Source organism: Chrysochloris asiatica, unplaced genomic scaffold, assembly GCF_000296735.1.
Source record: "Chrysochloris asiatica unplaced genomic scaffold, ChrAsi1.0 scaffold00037, whole genome shotgun sequence".
In the NCBI taxonomy this organism is placed as follows: domain Eukaryota; kingdom Metazoa; phylum Chordata; class Mammalia; order Afrosoricida; family Chrysochloridae; genus Chrysochloris; species Chrysochloris asiatica.
In genome coordinates this window covers 13,822,237-13,842,896 of record NW_006408555.1, presented here as the reverse complement: position 1 = coordinate 13,842,896, position 20,660 = coordinate 13,822,237, and the positions used below count along the sequence as shown (strand labels likewise).

Below are 20,660 nucleotides of genomic sequence, written 5' to 3'. Positions count from 1 at the left end.
TTAAGGTCAGCGGTTCGAAACTACCAGCTGCTCCGCGGGAGAAAGATGAGGCTTTCTACTCCCGTAAGGATTTACACCCTCGGAAACCCTGTACAGGGTCGCTATGGGTCGGACCCGACTCGACGGCACTTAACAACAACAACAAAAATAAATGAATATTTGAGTCCCAATAATCTATTTTGTCTACTTTTGTTTGTGTACTTTTAAAATGTTTGGTAGTCTGTGTATTTCCTGAATTAGAGCCCTCACATTTGTCCCTATTTTTTCATTGATGACCTTCATAATTTAGGGATTCACATTTAGGTCTTTAATCCATGTTGAGTTGGTTTTTATATAAGACATGAGGTAAAGGTCTTGTTTCAGTCTTTTGAATATCGCTTTCCAGTTCTGCCAGCACCATCTGTTAAAGAGATTATCTCCTCCTCATGCAATATACCTAGGCACTTTGTCGAAAATCAGTTGGCTATATGTGGATGGGTTAATTCCTGGATTCTCGATTCTGTTTCCTTGATCAATGTATCTTTCATTGTACCTGTACTAGGCTGTTTTGTACTAGGCTGTTTTGACCACCGTATCCGTGTAGTAGATTTTGAAATTGGGGAGTGAGAGGCTTCAAACCTTGTTCTTCTTCTTAAGCAGTACCTGCTTATCCTGGGTCTCTTTCCATTCCATATAAAGTTTGTAATTGTCTTTTCCATGTCTTTGAAGAATGTCACTGGAATCTGGACTGGGATTGCGTTATATGTGTATATTGCTTTGGGTAGTGTTGACATTTTCACGATGTCGAGTCTTAGTCTCTCTCTTTTGGTTTCTTGTAGTAGTGTTTTGTAATTTCCTTTGTATAGGAACTTTGTTTCTCTGGTTACATTTATTCTCAGATATTTCATCCTTTGGGTGGCTATTGTAAATGGTATTGCTTTCCTAATGTCCTTTTCAGCACTGTCATTGTTACTATAGAGGAATCAAACTGAGTTTTTTATGTTAATCTTATACCATCTTCCACTGAGGTCTAGAAACTTTTTTCACTCAGTCTTCGGGGTTTCCTATGTATAGGATCATATCATCTGCAAATAGAGTTTTATTTCCTCTTTGCCAATTTGGATGCCTTTAATTTCCCTATCTTGCTGTATAGCTCTGGCTAAGACTTCCAAAACAATATTGAATAGGAGTGGTGACAAAGGGCATCCTTGTCTGGGTCCCGTTCGCAGAGGGAAGGCTTTCAGTTTTTCTCCATTGAGAGTAATGTAGGCTGTTGGTTTTGTATATATGCTCTTAATTATGCTGACAAATTTCCCTTCAATTCCTACTTTGTTGAGTGTTTTTATCAGGAATGGGATGTTGGATTTTGTCAAATGCCTTTTCTGCATCCATCGATATCATCTTGTGGTGTTTTCCTTTTTCTTATTTATATGGTGGATTACAATGATTGTTTTCCTAATGTTGAACCATCCTTGCATCCCTTTTATGACACCCACTTGGTCATGATGTATTATTTTTTTGATGTTCTGCTGGACTCTGTTGGCTAGGATTTTGTTGAGAATTTTTGTGTCTGTGTTCATAAGGGGTATTGGTTTATAATTTTCTTTCTTAGCAATGTCCTTTCCTGGTTTTGGTATGTGAGTTATGCTGGCTTCATAAAAAGAATTAGGAAGTTTTCCATCCTCTTCTATAGTCTGGAAGAATTTGAGTAGAATTGGTGACAGCTCTTCTCTGAATGTTTGGTAGAACTCCCCCATGAAGTCATCTGGGACTGCACCGCCTTTTGCAAATGTGACTGCATTGCTTTCAGCGCTGGTTCCCTGTGCTGGTCTGGCTATAGCCCCGCCCTCTGCACTTGGCCTGGGCAGAGTGGCAGCAGAGGGAGTCCCGTGTCTGGAGTGATTCCTAAATTACAGTATTTTCCTTTATACCATGATTTTCCCACTGGCATGTGCGGGAATCTGACACCCTACTCCAGAGCTCTGGGGCTGTTCCGTGAAAGCAGTTTCTCTGGGTTTTCAGTCCCTCCCCCACGGAGCCTGTCCTACCTGACTCTCCCCACTGATCTTTGGGGTATATTACGTTCTTGTTGCTGTTCAGTGCCGTTGAGTCGTTCTGACCCATAGCGACTCCGTATAGGTTTTCTGAGTGTGTGTGTGACCACCAACCTTTTGCTTCAAACCAACTTTATAGTTGAGCACATGAACCCTCAGCACCACACTAGAACTCCGATCTTTAGAGTGTAGTTGAGTGCAAACCGTCTGCACGAAGGGACTTTTGCTTCTATAAAATGAATTCATTTCAGGGTTTTTGTTTTGTTTTGTTTTTTTTCTGGTCTTAGAATGCAGTGGCTCTATGCGACAAGCACTGGACTGCGAACCACAAGGCGGATGGTTCCAGCCCACCAACCTCTCCATGGGAGAAAGATAAGACCTTTCTGCTTTCAGAAAGATATACAGTCAGGGAGAGCCTATCTATACAGGGTCGTTATGGATCAGAACTGGCTCGATGGGATTTAACAGCACTTCTTTGTGTGTGCTCTGTGGATTCTCATTTGAACCTGTTCTTATATTATCCTGGGCCCCTCAATAAAGAGTTCAATAAACCGTGTGATAGATTTTGTTTTGTATCTGTATGGTCATCATCATTTTGTCTTACAAATAGCCTTATATGTGTAATATTTGAAGGAGCTCTTCCAGCCCCCTTGCCTGATAAATCCATTCCATGGAGCTACAGTCAGTAATCCTTTAACTGGACTCTTTTTCAATTATTGGGAGCCCTCAGGAGATAGAAAATATTTGGGTGCGTATCTCTGCTTTGCACTTCCTGTCCTGTTGTGTGTGTGAGGTGGTTGCTGTGGTTGTGTGCCGTGGCATCAGTTCCGACCCATAGCCACCCTGTGCAGGGTTTCCGAGGCTGTATATCTTTACGGGAGCAGAAAGTCTCATCTTTCTCCCGTGGAACAGCTGGTAGTTTCAAACTGCTGATCGTGAGGTTCGCAGCCCAACTCGTAACCACTATGCTACCAGAGGAGCTATGAAAAAATAGCTATTCTGCTGATGAATGGTACTTGGCAAGTGGGTGATTTATCATGAAATATGCTGGCAAATGCCAAGCTGTCTTGTTCACCAGACTATGGCAGGGGCTCATTTTCAGGTCTACATGTGGCAGGGCAGAGTAGGAAAGGCAGAGCTAGAGTTGAACCCTAATTCTTCTTTCACTGTTTTTATGTCTTTGAACAAATCACTTAGCCTTTCTTAGCTCAGTTGCTTCCTTTGGACTCTGAAGATGATTTTGCCTACACTAAGGTCTAACAACGTGGAGGAGATGACGTGTTTTTTGGCGGCTGTATCTTCTTCTACTGCCTGTGCCTCAGTCCTTCCACCCTTCCCCAGTCCCTTGCAAAGTAATGCTTTTGTATTTGTTGTCATTGTGATTGGACATGTTTCAAAATCTTGTTCATTTGGCCTTCTTGAGCAATGACAGATGGTGGCCCATCTGTTTGGAATGAAGAGAAAGGATGTGAGGAAAGTGGGGAGGTTCCCCAAAAGCTGCTATTTTACAGGTGGGGTCTATAAGTGTCGGGCCAGAACTTCTACGCGGTTGATTTTGTTTCAAAGATAGAAGTTCAAGTTGAATACATCAGGGCAAAGGGTGGTGAGAGGGGCTCTGCGTCCCCAAGAGTCTGAGAGAGTAGAAAAGGGGTGATATCGATATATATTAGTGTGTAATGGAATACCTAAGTATTTCTTCAAACCAACTTGCTGAGGTATCTTGTACCGAGCTGGAGGAGGGGAGATGCAAAGATTACACAGAATGCACCTATTTGGGCACCAGATGGAATTCTTTCCATATCTAGGCTAGGTGAGGTATTGCTTCAATGATTATAAGTAATATAATTAAGGTGATGATCTTAGTGACTGGGAAGTTAATGTCTAATTGAGGTCAGTGCTTTCAGTGAGGGATGTTTTCATCTCTTTATTAAAATTATATTGCTCTTGTTTAGGGATCTCCATACAGTGTCACATTTGTAGAGTAACATCACATCCAGACACCCAGCAGTGACATAGGGATAAATCATTCCGTTAATTTCATAAATGATCTCTGGACTGCTAACCATGGCGTCAGTGGATCAAACGCACCAGCCGCTGCTCAGAAACCATAGACAGGGCCTCTGTGACACAGAAAGGACTCGACAGCACTTAACACAACAACAAACACAATTTAAAGATGCCCTCTGTGTATGAACTATGGCCAGACTTCATAGAGTATGACTGGAAAAGGGGGAGAAATAGTAAACTTGGACTGGAAACTAAATATTATGTATATGGAAAACAAGTCTACAAATGAATACCCAAATGCGTATTACATAAATTTTTGTTGTTCACACATTGTTGCAGATTAAAGGTAAGACCTGCAAATTGAATATTAATTATCATTTTTCTAAAAGGTGCTATGCTATGACTTTTTGTGTAAGGCTCAAAACTGTGATAGATTTGCAGGCTGGGGAGGAAATAAATTCATCAGTGTCATATTAATAATTAATAGGCTCCCTAAAACTATGGCTTAAAAATGTAAGCTTGCCTTTAATGTGTAGTTTATTGTGATGCATTTGACATCTTCTGAAGTGGTTATATTCATAGTCTAATTTTCGACATCTTAAAGAAACTGCTTTAATACAGTGAGAGCCCCGTGAAGCTTTTGAACGACATTGTAGGCATGCTCACTGAATAAATTACTAGGTGTAAGACTGTTAAGAAAGTATCCCCTAATGTTTAAATCCAGATACAATGTAATTCCTCTTGACATCCTATGACTTAGTGTGATTATTCCCAGAGTGAATAATAAGGACCCTGGACTCTCCATGTGAATATCACCTGGTAGAGTAAAGTTGTTACATTTCAGGTTACACCAGTGTACTTTTATATACCAATCCCCACTCTCCTCATGTTTCCAGGTTCTTTTAAAATACCAACTTTGGCTAATTTCAGCAAAAGCAAATACATTTTTCTTTTGAAAATTAACTACTCATGTGGTAGGTGGGCGGGTGGTGAGTATTTTCTCCCAACCACAAAGAATTTCCATGTGTGTTTCACAAATATGGTGTTCAATATTAAATCGGTTGTCAGAATGTTTCACAATGACTATCTAAACAGAATGGAACACTTACTCATGAATCAGTATCACATTATACTAACGCTTCCCATTTCATAAGATGGCTTAATTTTTCTTGACTATAAGAGCTCGTTTGCCCATTTAATATGTTTTTAAAACTCAAATGTTTTTAGATCTTTTACAAAAGAATCAAGATTAACTTGGACTGAGAAAGAACTGAAGTGTGCAAATGTTTGAATTATCAGCCTACGTTTTTAATGTGATGCAGTTTTGCAAATTGTGATTTCGAATTATTCAACAATATTATGGCAGACTGTATCATTTTTTGAAATATTTCAAATGCTATTCTAAATGATAAGATGTAGCAGTGCTATAAAATCCCTTGTGAAGCAGTGTGGTTCTGTGGTAGAATTCTCGCCTTCCATGTTGGAGAACCGAGTTCGATTCCCAGCTAATGTACTTCATGCACAACCCCGGAGCATCCATTGGTGGAAGCTGGTGTCTTGCTAAGATGCCGAACAGACGTTAGCAAAGCTTCCATACTACAATAGACTAGAAAAGCTGGGCTATCTGCTTCCCAAAATCAGTCACTTAAAATCTTATGAATCACAATGGGTTGTAAGCCCCCAGCTGATCCTGGGACATGACACAGAACTGGGACAGAACTGGGTAGCATTTGGTTTCATTGTGGATGGGGTTACCATGAATTGGGAGTCGATTCAATGGCAGCTAATAACAACAACACAAAATATTTTCAGTCTATATACATATGGAGTCGTGATGTGGCACTGTGGGTTAATGCGCTGGACTGCAAGGTCGGTTTGAACCTCAGGGTGAGCGGTTCAAGCTTACCAGCTGCTCCTCAGAAACCCTATACAGGGTTGCTATGAGTCGAAACCAACTTGACAGCACTTAACAACAACATACATAGATGCCAAAGTCAAAAATAAAATACAATAAAATCACTCAATGCCATGAAGAACCCAGAGAATATTGTTGTTATGTGCTGTATGTACAGTTGGTTCCAACTCGTAGCAACCGTACATAGAACAGAACAAAATACTGCCCTTCCTTATGTTATCCTCACAATTGTTGCATTTGTGTGTGCTGTTGCTGCTGCCGTGTAATTCGTTTTATTGGGGGTCTTCCTCTTTTTTCATTCACCCTCCACTTTACCAACATCATACCCTTCTCCAGGGACCGGCTCCTACTGACACGTCCAAAGGATAAGAGACAAAGTCTCACCAGCCTGGCTTCTAAGGAGCACTATGACTACTTTTTCCAACACAGATCTGTTGGTTCTTCCGGCAGTCCATGGTACCTTTAATATTCTTCTCCAACACCATGATTTACATGCATTGATTCTTGTCCAGTCTGCTTCATTCATTGCCCGATTTTCACGTTCATATGAGGCAATTGCAAATACTGTGATTTGGTTCAGGCCCACATTAGTCCTTAAAGTGACATCTTTGTTGTTGTTGTTGTTGTTGTTTTTTAACCCTTTAAAGAAGCTCTTTTTCAGCAGATGTGCCTAATGCAATCTGTTATATGATCGCTTGACTACTGCTTCCATGAGCGTCGATTGTGAATCAAGCAAAATGAAGGCTTTGACAACTTGAATTTTTTTTTCCATTTAAAAAGATGGTATTTATTGGTCAAGTTGTGAGAATTTTGTTTTTTCTTTTCGTTGAAGGGCAACCCATACTGAAGGCTGTAGTCTTTCATCTTCATCATTATTTTAAGTCTTCTTTGCTTTTAGCAAGCAAGGTTGTATCATCTGCATATCACAGGTTGCTAATGAGTCTCTCTCCAATCCTGATGCTATATTCTTCTTCATATAATCAAGCTTCTCAGATTATTCAATTGGTATGCTAAGCAAATAATCTGAGAAGCTTGAAAGGATACATCCCTGGGGCCTACGTTCCCTGATTTTAGACTGTTCAATATCCCCTTGTTCTGTTTAAACAACGGCCTCTTCATCTACGTACAGGTTCCTCATGGGCACAATGAAGTGTTTTGGAATGCCCACTCCTTATAATGCCATCCTTACTTTGTCACACTGCTGAATGCCTTTGCACAGTCTATTAAGCACAAGTAAACGTCTTTCTGGGATTCTTTGCTTCTAGCCATGATTTATCTGACACCAACAATGGTATTCGTAGTTCCACATTCTCTTTTGAAGCGTACTGAAATCATTTTAAAAATTATTTTCGGAAAAATCTTACTTGCTGTGATAGTAATGACTTTTGCATTCTGTTAGGTCACCTTTCTTTGGAATGGACACAAAAATGGCTCTCTTCTAATTGGCTGACCAGGTAGCTAACTCTCTTCTAAATCTCTTGGCGTCGCTCGGAAAGCATCTCCAGCGCTTCATCAGTTTGTTGAAATATTTCAATTTGTATTCCATCAATTCCTGAGCCTTGCTTTCTTGCCAATACCTTCATTGCATCTTGTACTTCTTCCTTCAGTCCCGTGGGTTCTTGATCATATGCTATCTCTTGAAATAGCTGAGCATCAACCAATTCCTTTTGGTACAATGACTCTTTGCTTTCCTCCCATTTCCTTTTGATGCTTACTGCATCATTTCAATATTTGCCCACTGACTCCTTCAGTATTACAACTCCAGGCTTGATTTTTTTCTTCAGTTCTTTTGAGCTTGAGAAATTCTGATCCTGGTTTTCCTTTTGGGTGTTTTAACTCCAGGTCTTTGCACATCTCATCGTAATACTTGGCTGCCTACTCGAGCTACCCTCTGAAATTTTCTGTTCAGCTCTTACAAATCACAGTGGCCGGTCCCCAACTCCTCATGGATGTGGCACCGAGTTGGGCAAGGTTGTAATGTCACTGTGCTCAGTCAGGCTCACCGTGGATCAGGAGCAGGGTCGATGGCAGCTAACAACAGTAGCAACACAATCCATGTCCAGTCCTTACACAGAGAGGCCAAAGCCAACAATAAAATCCCTCAGATAGCATGAAGAACCCAGAGAATAATAGAGTGATATTTCATCTTTAAAACAAATGACTATCACCTTTGAGATTTCTGCTATGATTTTAGCATTTCCGCTGCTGCTTTTGCCTAAAGGTAAAAACTCAGCACTACAAACCAACCTCTGGCTCCCACAGGCGGATGTAGGCAGGGGCAGAATTATATGGTCTGAGATGTTTCTGCCTGGCTCACCTTTTCGGCCTCTTGAGAATCCTGCCATCCAGAAAGCAGAGGAGCTAGCATGGCCTGCCTTAACCAGAAGAAGCCATTGGCTTAGTGCCCCACCCTCCCTCTTACTGTTGGAGTTTTTCTGTCTTTCAGAGGATAGACCTGTCTCTCTTTTATACATCTGCTCCTTACTAATGTGATTGGTACCAATGGCCTCCATATTTTCATCTGGACCGGCGCTTCCTGGCGATCTGTGCCTTAAATGTCTGGCAGTAGAAGAGGTATATATATGAGGCAAGACAAGACCTTCGAGTTGCTTCTTGAGTAATGCCTTTTGCGCCTTTGCAAAGAACCTACCCTATGCAGCAGGCATGATTTTTCTTTCTGTGCCTCGCCCATATTGGGTTGCCATGAGTTGAATGTGACTGGACAACAACAAAAAGCCTGGATGTGCGTTAACGTCTTCTGAGCGGATGACGTGGCTTGACTGCTGCCGTGTGTTCAGTAACCATTCATGGCTAAAATCTGAAGTTTAAGAAGCCTTGGGAGCTTAGTGGGTTATGAGTTGAGCTGTTAACTGCAAGGTCAGCGCTTTGAATCTACCAGCTCTCAGGCAGAAGAAAGAGGAGGCTTTCTGCTCCTATAAAGATTTATATCTGCAGAAACCCTATGTAGCAGGATGGGGAACCCTTTTTCTTCCAAGGGCCACTTGGATATTTAGAACATCATTTGTGGGCCATACAAAATTACCAATTAAAAAATCAGCCTGCTGCATTTGGATGGCTGGACTGTGGTTGCCTTGGCAGGGGCAGACCAAATGATTTTAAAGGCCTTATACTGTCTGATAGCATAGTGGTTACGAATCAGGCTGTGAACCGCAAGGTCAGCAGTTCAAAACTACCAGCTGCTCTGCAGGAGAAAGGTGAAGCTTTCTGCTCCCTTAAAGATTTACAGCCTGGGAAACCCTGTTCAGGGTCGCTATGGGTCAGAACCGACTCAACGGCACATAACAACAACAACAACAACATACTGTCTGCAAGCCAGATATTCTGACCCATGCGATACAGCATTGCTATGAGTCAGGGTTCACAACCACCATCACCACCACCTACACCTACAGGGCACATGAGAGTGCAGATTGAAACCTTTTTCCTCCTGTCTCTTGTGTGTTTGGACTTCTGGTGTGGCACTATGGGTCAGCACTGGACTGTGAACTGCAAGGTCAGTAGTTCAAACCCACCAGCTGCTCCTTGGAAACCCTATACAGGGTTGCTATGAGTCAGAACTGACTTGACGGCACTTCACAGCAACAACAGTTAGTGTGTTTATGTGCTTTGGGGCTGAGAGGAATGATGAGAGAGAGAGAGAAAAAAAGATTCTGGTATAAAATCCCATCCTTTCCCATCAACTATGGTTGCAAACACATTGATTATTCCATTCTCCCATGATTCCATCTGGAGTTCCCTTGCTGTCATCCAAAGACCACAGTGAACATGCCTACAGCCCACCAAGTTAGCTTCATTGTCATGTCAGCAGGGACACACACAGTCCAAGAATTATCCACTTCCCCAGAAAAGGATGTTATGGATGATTTACAGGATTAAAGGTGTATGTATGATTTGGAGGAGATTTTAGGGGAGTGAAGATTTGTTTTAGATGAAATGCTTTCAGAAGGTGAGGGTAATTCGGTGATGGGGCACGTCTCTTTGTGACTCTCCTCTGGAAAGATGGAGGAGTAAGGTAAGGCTAAAGATGGAACTGATGAAGAATCAGTTAATCCTTCATGAGTCAGGGCAAACAACCACCATTACCACCACTGACACCACCTACAGGGCACATGAGAGCACAGATTGAATCAGTGTAAGTCACTCACTCACACGATCCAGGAGAGGAGGAGAAGTCTGAGATTTTTGTGGTTGGCACAGTAGTCTTGCTTTTGTCTGTATCTGGATAAGCTTGAGAAGTCTCATTTGTTGCATTTTGTCTCCTTTCGAATCACAGAGTGACCTTGTCTGACGTTGGTGTTTGGTGAAATTAATTATGTTCCACGGGCGAAAGCAAAGCCTCACTGATAATGCTGGACTGGTTCCTAACTCCTAGAGACTGCTTGTGTCTTTCTCATAGTTAAGTTTTTAATGTAGACAAAACAGGTAGAGAAGATACAGTTTTGCAGTCAGACTTAGGGTTCTGTTTTGGACTCAAAACTCATCAACTGGGTCCAACCCTGGATAATGAGTTCACCGTCCCTCAACCTCACTTTCTCAGTATTTAAAATTAGAATAATGATAGTTGTTTGTTATTATTAAGTGACCTTGACTCATTTCTAATTCATAGTGATCCTCTATAAGGTCTCCAAGGGGCAACTGGTAGATTTGAACCTGTGGATAGCAGTCCAGTGCTTATTTTTATTCTAAGGAGCCCTGGTGTGGTGCTGTGGGTTACTATGCTGGACTACAAGGTCAGCTTGAATCGCAAGGTTGGCGGTTCAAGATCACCAGCAGCTCCTTGGAAACCCTATACAGGGTCACTTAGAGTGGGAACTGACAACACTTAACAACAACAACAATCCCAGGGCTCCGGGATAGTTGTGGTAACTATTAAACAACAGAATGTATGTAAAGCACAGATCACAAAAGACCGAGCTACCTACTGTTATTAATGTTATCGTAAGAAGACAAGAAAGAAGGAAAAGGTCAAAATGGATGTCAGAAGAGACACTGAAACTTGCTCTCCAGTGTAAAGATGCTAAAGCAAATGGAAGAAATGAGGAGGTACAAGAGCTGAACAGAAAATTTCAAAGATCAGCTCGAGAAGATAAAGCCAAGTATTACACCAAAATGTACAAAGATCTGGAGTCAGAAAACCAAAAAGGAAGAACATGCTCTGCATTTCTCAAGCTGGGGGAACTGAGGAAAAAATTCAAGCCTTGACTTTCATTATTGAAGGATCCTCTGGACAAATTATTGAATGATTCAGAAAGCATCAAAAGAAGATGGAAGGAATACACAGAGTCACTGTACCAAAAGGAAATGGTTAATGTTCCACCATTTCAAGAGGTAGCATATGATCAAGAGCCAATGATACTGAAGGAGGAAGTCCAAGGTGCATTGAAGGAATTGGCAAAGAACAAGGCACCAGGAATTGATGGGATAAAAATGGAAATCTTTCAAGAAAGTGAGGCAGCACAAGAGACACTCACTCCTCTATGCCAAGAAATTTGGAAGACAACTATCTGGCCGAGTGATTGGAAGAGATCCATATTTGTGCCCATTCCAAAGAGAGGTGACCCAATGGAATGCGGAAATCATTGAACAATATCTCTGATATCCCATGTAAATAAAGTTTTACTAAAAGTAATACAGAAACAGCTACAAGCATACATTAACAGAGACCTTCCAGAGGTTCAAGCTGGATTCGGAAGAGGCTGTGGAATGAGGGATATCATTGCTGATGTCTAATGGATCTTGGCTGAACGCAGAGAATATCAGAAAGATGTTTACCTGTGCTTTATTGACTACGCAAAGGCTTTCAATTGTGTGGATCATGACAAGCTATGGACAACATTGCAAAGTATGAGTATTCCTGAACACTTAATTGTGCTCATGAGGAATCTGTACCTGGACCAAGAGGCAGTTGTTCGAACAGAACACGGGAACACTGAATGGTTTAAAATTAAGAAAGGTGTGCGACAGTGTTGTATTCCTTCACCATACGTATTCAACTTGTATGCTGAGCAAATAAACCAAGCTGGGTTATATGAAGGAAACCGTGACATCAGGATTAGAGGAAGACTCTAACAACCTGCGATATGCAGATGATACAACCTTGCTTGCTGAAAGTGAAGAAGACTTAAAACATTTACTGATGAAGATCAAAGTGCACACACAGCCTTTAGTATGGTTTACATCTCAATGTTAAGAAAACAAAAATCCTCACCACTGTACCAATAAACAACATTCTTATCAACAGAGAAAAGATTGAAGTTGTCAATTACTTCTTTCTTCTTGGATCAACTATCAACACTCAGGGAAGCAGCAGTCAAGAAATCAAACAACATATCGCAGTAGGCAATTCTGCTGCACAAGACCTCTGTAAAGTGTTGAAGAGCAAAGATGTCAGCTTGAGGGCTTAGGTGCGCCTGACCCAAGCCATGGTATTTTCAATAACTTCATTCACCTGGACAGTGAATAAGAACCACCTTAGAAGAATTGATGATTTTGAGTTATGGTGTTGGAGGAGAATATTGAAAGAGCCATGAGTTGCCAAAAAAACCAACAGATCTGTGTTGGAAGAAGTGCAGTCAGAGTGCTCCTTGGAGGCCAGGATGGCCAAACTTCATCTCTCATACTTTACATATTGTCAGGAGGGACCAGTTGCTGGAGAAGGATATCATGTTTGGTAGGGTGGAGGGTCAGAGAAAAAGAGGAAGACCCCCAGTGAGGTATGTCTGTGTATATGAAGGGACTTCAAAAAGTTTTTGGAAACATTACATTAAAGATCATGGAAATTGCTCCCTGATAATTTATATCTGTTCCCAAGTTTCCTCCTCCTTCCTTCCTTTCACACTTGCATTGCCTTTGAAAGAAGCTCCCCTCTCTCAGGCCTAGAAATGGGAAGGCATTGTATACTTTCAAAACAGCAGAGCCTGATTAATAAATTCCTGTGCTCGTTATGTAGAGTTATGTGAAGTGAATTACATGGATTCTTCATTATTTAATTTGTGTAATAAATCCCATTCATTGGCAGGTAATAAGCCTCCTCCTCATAGACGGATGACAGATTACAAATGAGACTTGAGATCAGCCACTGGTTTCTCCAAGAACATCATAGAGAGCAAGCGAGCTGCTCCAATGATTGCACTTGACTGTGTGAAACTGAAGACTGGGCTGTCTTTTGTAACGTCTTAATCTAACCTGGCTTCCACATTGACTGCTTTATTCCGAGGCTTCCCTGAGCCTTTGACTTCATCCTGCCAATGTTCTTGAACTGGCACTAGTTCAGTAGGGTGGTGGTGGTGATGTTGTTACGTGCCGTGGACTCATGGCGACCCTGCACAGGGTTTCTGAGGCTGTAAATCTTAACAGGAACAGAAAGCATCATCTTTCTCCCGCAGAATGGCTGCTAGTTTCAAACTGCTGTCTCTGTGGTTTGCAGCCCAATTCATAACCACTACGCTACCAGAGCTCCTTAGTTCAGTAGGGTGCTTGTTGCTTATTCGTCACATAGACACCTGGTGTAGCATCGTAGGATCAGCACTGGACTGCTAACCACAAGGTCTGTGGTTCAAACCCACCAGTGCTCCTCAGAAACCCTATACGGGGCCACTGTGAGCCAGAACCAACTTGACAGCAGTTAGCAACAAAATCAATAACGAGATTCATCACAAGATAAACACAAGCTTGCCATGGAGATATTGGGAGTTCAGTTCCAGACAACTGCATTGAAGTGGGTCACACACATTTTGGATTCCCAGTGTATATAAATGTTGTTGTTGTTGTTAAGTACATCGAGTCAGTTCCGACTCATAGCAACACTGTATAGGGTTTTCAAGGTGTGGCTGGGTGGCTTTGAACCACTGACCTTGCAGTTAGCAATCCAGGGCTTATGTTCATAATATAGTCTGTTAAGCATGCAATAGCAGTATGTCTAAAATATGTGTATGCATTAGTTTTAAAATATTTTGTTGCTAAAAATGCTAAGCACCACCTGAGCCTTCAGCAAGTTGTCATGGTTTGCTGGTGGGAGGTCTTTCCTTCACGTCAATGGCTCTGACTGATCACAGTTGAGGGTTCTGAAGGTTGGCGTGGCTGTGGCAGTTTCGTAAAACAAGACAACAATGACGTTTGCCTCACAGATTGACTCTTCCTTTTGCTTGAACACATAGAGGTCATTGTAGGGTTATTCCCTGGCCAAGTTTCAATATTGTCACAGATCACAAGAGGGAGGCCTGAAGAGAGGAAGAGACACAGGGCGCTAGCCAGTTGGTGGAGTAGTCTGAACACACACAACAGTCGCTGCGCGATGCTGGAAGCTGTGCCCTGGGTATTTGAAATACCAGCAGGGTTCCCCATGGCGACAGGTTTCAGCTGAGCTTCCAGACTGGGACCGACTAGAGAAAAGGGGAGGCAGACTGCTTGAATGTTTAGTCACCATGTGAATAGCAGTGGAACACTGTCAGATAGCATCGGACTGTGGAATATTGAAACATACAAGCATAGCCAAAGATTGTGAGGTTGACACAGGACTGGGCCATGTTTCATTCTGCTGTGCACAAGGTTGGTATGAGTCAGAACTGACTCGATGGAACCAAATTCTAGCAGCAGCAACAACCACAGCGGTATCTAAGCACATGCTCAGTAGGTCTGTGTTTTATAGAACTTTCTATTTAATTTTCCACGTTATTCGTTTTTACCATATTTTACAGAAGCATCAGTCTACAATAGATTAGCAAGTAGTATGCTCATCACCACAGGCAGTTTGGGAAGTACTGGTACACTGTAGGATAAGTACTGGACTGCTAACTGCAAGTTCAGCAGTTCAAACCCACCAGCTGCTTCTCTGGAGAAAGATGAGGCTTTCTGCTCCCATAAAGATTTACAGCTTTGGAAACTCTATATACAAAGTCCCTTTAAGTCGGAACTGATTCCATGGCACACCACCAGACTAGAGGAAAGGCCCAGATGAAATGACAGAAGTGAAATAATTTTTATTTACGACACATCACAACTTTGAAAAGAGATGGTGGAAGGTATACCAAAGGGAAGGAGAGGAAAGGGGAAGACGTATCCGTACACTTGACCTGACACAGGTGTGTGATGGAGCTTCGTAGTAAATGTATCCTCTTTAAGGAAGCAGTGGATGATAAATCTGGGACATTTGATTTATGTTAGTACTATTTCAAACCTTCAGGAATTATATAACTTCTTTCAGGTGTCTGAAATAGACAACTCTTAGAAAATGTGTCTAAAAGTATCTAACCTACATTTCTTTGTACATATTTCCATTCTGAGGTCTTCCCCATTACCTTTCACAAACCAAACCAGAGCCAGGCCTTTGAAAATCATGTTTTGCTTCATGATGTCATGTAACACTGAGCTTCCATATCCAGGCTGGAATTTGTGCTAGACTAAACACATCCAGGACAAAAATCCATAATCGCTTCAGGGAGTGCCAAAGCATTTGATGTCTGAATGCTTGTGATAGGCTGAGTTAGAGAGGAGCTGGGGAGGGGAGTGAAATGGCAGGAAATATGAGAAAAGCAGCCTATAGCCTTTAGGTTTCTTGTATTGTTGTTCAGGGCCATCGAGTTGGTTTTGACTCACAGCTACCCTCTACAGGGTTTCCGAGGAGTACCTGGTGGGTTTGAATTACTGACTTAGCAGTTAGCAGCCCAACTAGAGATTGTTTTGGAGGAAGTAAGAATACCTTGATTTTAAAAATTATAGTAAGGATATATAATATTTGGTATCTTTATATTATATATGATAAATATCTATTTTGGGAGTCCTGGTGTGGCGCCGTGGGTTAATGCGCTGGACTACAATCTGTTTGAACCACAAGGTCAGCGGTTCAAGTTCACCATTTGTTCCTCGGAAACCCTATACAAGGTCGCTGTGGGTCAGAACCAACTCGACAGCAATTTAGAGCAAGATCTATTTTTAGCGAGCTTAGAAAAAAGAGGAAAATATAAAAATGAACACAAACAGCCATGATTTTCTCATCCAAAATTTCCTATTTATAAATAGGGCTACTTTCTTTTGTTCTTTTCTCACATTTATATAGAAATTAGCAATTTAACTAGGATTAAATGTGTATGCTTTTACACACTGCTTTATCTACTTCTAATCTTACAGTGTGCATTTGGTTCCTGACTTAGGGCAGACTTTTGTTTGACAACTTTGTTGTAAGTTGCTTCTTAGATATCTCTAGTACTGCTTTTTTGTTTTGTTTTGTTTTTTAAGTTTTTATTATTATTGTCTTTAATTATCTGTAGCTTTATAATGTGATTTTTATTTGTCTCTGAAGGTTGGCATGAGAATCATAATATTAGCACAGTACATGTGGCAACATTGTATGTAGTGCATATTACTTACCGTGAGATCCTAAAACAAAGCAAAACAAAAAACTCACAGTGCTTCATCAGATCTCTAATTGCTTATATGTTGGAGAGTACTCCTTGGAAACCCTATACAGGGTCATGATGGTCGGTGTCGACTCGATGGCACTTAACAACAACAACCACCTGTATCTGTAAACTTTCTACTTTTATTAATATTTGGTATGGTGTTATGGGATAAAGTGCTGAACCACAAGGTCAATTTGAAACACAAGGTTGGCAGTTCAAACCCACTAGGCACTCCTTGGAAACCCTATAAAGGGTTGCTGTGAGTCAGAATGAACTTGAAGGCACTTAACAACAACAACAACAACTTGATAACATGTGCCAAATATTCTACTAGAAAATTACAATGGATGACTAACAGAAGGGCACAAAACCATATAAAGCTTGTGTTGTTGTTGTTGTCAGGTGCCATCGAGTCGGAACTGACTCATAGCGACCCCATGCACAGCATAACGAAACAATGTCCGATCCTGGGCCAACCCCACCACCGCTGCCACCCTTGACGCCATCAATGATGCCACCTGGCCGATCCATCTCGTTGGGGGTCTTCCTCTTTTTCTCTGACCCTCCACCTTACCCAGCATGACATCCTTCTCCAGCGACTGTTCTCTCCAGACAATATGTCCAAAGTATGAGAGACGAAGCCTACCCATCTTGGCCTCCAAGGAGCACTCTGGCTGCACTTCTTCCAAAATAGATCTATTGGTTCTTTTGGCAGTCCATGGCACTTTCAGTATTCTCCTCCAACACCACAACTCAAAGGCATCAATTCTTCTACGATCTTCCTTATTCACTGTCCAGCTTTCACATCCATTTGAGGTTATTGAAAACACCATGGCTTGGGTCAGGCGCACCTTAGTCCTCAAGCTGACATCTCTGCTCTTCAATACTTTAAAAAGTTCCTGTGCAGCAGATTTGCCCAATGCAATACGTCGTCTGATCTCTTGACTGCTGCTTCCACGAGTGTTGATAGTTGATCCAAGAAGAATAAAGTCCTTGACAACCTCAATCTCTTCTCCATTGATAAGAATGTTGTTTAAATATTTTAGCTTAATATAATGTAGACTTTTAGAAACTATCTGTAGTTCCTCCTATGCCCCCTGTTCTAAAAGTTACTAGTTTTTGGCATATAATTCACCCATATAAATAACACACCTGAGCATATAATGTGCATAGGAAACTAATATGCAAGGGGGTCCTGTGGTTTGATAAAAAGAAATATATAGATATATATAAATGTGTATCTATCTATCTATCTATCTCGCTAACTATCTATATATATATTTATGTAAAAATTACACTTTTGTGGACATAACAATTTGAGTAAATTACATGAATGGAAGCTGAAAATCAGCCCATGTCAAAATGGTTGGAAGAGTTTTAACTATTGAGGATTATTACAGGCTGGGGATTTGGTTCTCTCTGTTGAGGCCTATGGGTTTATGTTACCATTACCATTGTGGTTCTGTGCCATTAAGTCGACTCCAGCTCGTTGTGACCTTATGTAAAACCGGAAGAAGGCCTGCTGGTTCTGCAGCTTCTTCACAACCAGTGCTCAGACATTCACTTTACAGAAGTCCTTTGGGCCTTGTTTCTGAGAGAACTCTAAACCCTTGGCATGTACTGAGTGACTGAGGTGCCTTTGTTCTCTGCCAGCCTCCAGAACATACAGGAAAGTGGATGCTAATGAGGGGTCTCAGGAAGTGGCCCAGTCAGGCTGAAAAGGTCACCTTGTGATATCAGCTGACTTCAGGGGAAGTGGGGGGACTCAGTCAATCAAATCTACAGATGAGGTCCCAATAAAGCTCTGGACAGGGCAGTGTCATGGGCTTCCTGGTTGGTGCTTGTTGGGACAATTTGTTGTTAAGTGCATTCAAATTGTTCTGACTCACAGCCACCTTGTATACAACAGAACAAAACACTGCCCAGTCTGTACCATCCTCACTATTATTGTTATATATGTTTGAGCCCATTACTGCTGCCACTGTATCAATCCATCTCCTGTGGCAGGGGGGTGCGGGGCCGGGATTCCGCTTTTTCACTAACCTTCTCCAGGGACTGGCCCCTCCAGATCATATGCCTGAAGTATGACATACAAAGGTTGGTCACCCTGGCTTCAAAGAAGCATTCTGATTGTGTATCTTCCACCACAGATGTGTTTGTTCTTCTGACAGTCCATGGTACTGTCAATATTCTTCTCCAACCCCATAATTCAAATGCATCAATTCTTTTAAGGTCTTTATTCTTTGTACAAGTTTTGCATGCATATGAGGCAACTGAAAATACTCTGGCTTGAGTCAGAGCCACAGTCCTCAAATGATATCTTTGCTCTTTAACACTTTAAAGAGATCCTGTGTAGCAGATTTGCTTCCTTTAACTACTGCTTCCATGAGTGTTAATTGTGGATCCAAGCAAAATGAATCATGTGCCAATTTCAATATATTCTGGTTATGGTGATGTTATTTATGGGTCTAGTTATGAGGATTTTTGTTTTGTCTACATTGAAAGGCAACCCATACTGAAGACTGTGGTCCTTGATCTTCATCAGTAATTATTTAAGTCTTCTTTGCTTCCAGCAGACAAGGTTTTATCATCTGTTTATTGTAGGTTATTAATGAGTTTTCCTCCAATCTGCTTGCCATGTTCTTCTCCATATTATCCTCCTTGCATTATTTGCTCAGCATACAGATTGAATAAGGATGGTAGAAGATGTAATCCTAGCACATATCGTTCCTGATTTTAAATGATTCGGTATAACCTTGTTCTGTTACAAAGACTGCATCTTGGTCCATGTACAGGTTCCTCATGAGCACAGTTAGGTGTTCTAGAATGCCCAGTCTTGAGAATTTTATTCAAAGTTTATGATGGATGATCCACACAGTTGGAAGTACTTGAATTATCAATAAACCACAAGTAACTATTTTTCTGATATTCTCTGCTTTCAGCCCAAATCCATGTGACATCAGCAATGGTGTTACCTACTTCCACATCCACTTCTGAATTCAGCTTGAATTTCTGGCAGTTCCCTGTTGATATTGTAACCATTTTCTATTTATTTTACATTCTATATCACTGATATCGCTCGATGATTTCTGCATTCTGTTGGGTCAACTTTCATTGGAATGGGCACAAATATGAACCTTTTCCAACATGTTGGCCAGGTAGCTGTCTTGCAAATTTCTTGGCATAGATGATTGAGCGCCTCCAGTGCAACATCAGTTTGTTCAAAGTTAAGTTTGTATTCCTTCAGTTCTTAGAGCTTTGCTATTTGCAAATGCCTTCAATGCAGCATAGAATTCTTCTTTCAATACCATCGGTTCTTGATCATATGCTACCTCTAAAAATGGTGGAACACTGGTCATTACTGTTTGATGGAGTGTACCTGTGTATACCTTCCATCTTCTTTTGATGCTTTCTACATCATTCAGTATTTTTCCCATAGAGCCCATCAATCCTGTAAGTGAAGACTTGAATTTTTTCTTCAGTCCTTTTAGCTTGAGAAATGCCGAGCATGGCCTTCCCTTTTTGTTTCCTAACTCCAGGTCTTGGCACGTTTCATTACGTATAATACTTTACTTTGCCTTCTCGAGCTGCCTTTTGAAGTTTTCTCTTCATCATTTCTTCCATTCGATTTAGCCTCTCAATGCTTAAGATCGGTTTGAACTGCAAGGTGGACAGTTCAAATCCACCAGCCGCTCCTGGAAACCCTTCACAGGGTTGCTATGAATGCAGTTAAGAACAACAACATGCATAAGAGCATGTTTCATAGTTTCTTCTGACATCCATTTTTTTTTTTAATGATTTATTGTGAATTATGTGATAGTTTACGTGGGAGAACATTAGTTTTACATTCATTCTATCGTGTATCGTCTCATTGCCATGGTTACAATCCCCTCCATGCAATCCTTCCCCTGTACCCCCCAGTTCTTCAGCATACAGTCGCTCTGCTCTCCCTCTCTGGATCCAAAGTCTCCGGCTGCTCCATTGCTCCACGTCATCATCTCTGGCTCCATTTCAGGCATCACTGCTTCTCCGGGTAGGGTCCCGCTCTCTGCTCTTCTCCCTTGATGGTCCTCGGGACCTCTGCTCCCAGACCGAAAAGTCAGTCATTCCCCTTCTTGCTATAAAATGTCCACCTTTACACTTCCAACCCTCACAGTCAGGCCTGATAACAATCATTCACCATTGTATCACAAGAGACCCGTCTGCATTTCATTGCATCAGCCCCGCCTAGTCAGATTGAATACTACTCACTGGAGATTCTACCTTCCTCCAGGCCCTCTGGGTCTA

General features: G+C 41.5%; 1 protein-coding gene across 1 annotated transcript in view; it reads left to right on the top strand.

Annotated features, from left to right (window-relative positions):
* Positions 1-20,660, top strand: part of CNTNAP4 (contactin associated protein-like 4) — a 380,481-nt gene that overhangs the window by 237,416 nt on the left and 122,405 nt on the right. The window lies entirely within an intron of this gene.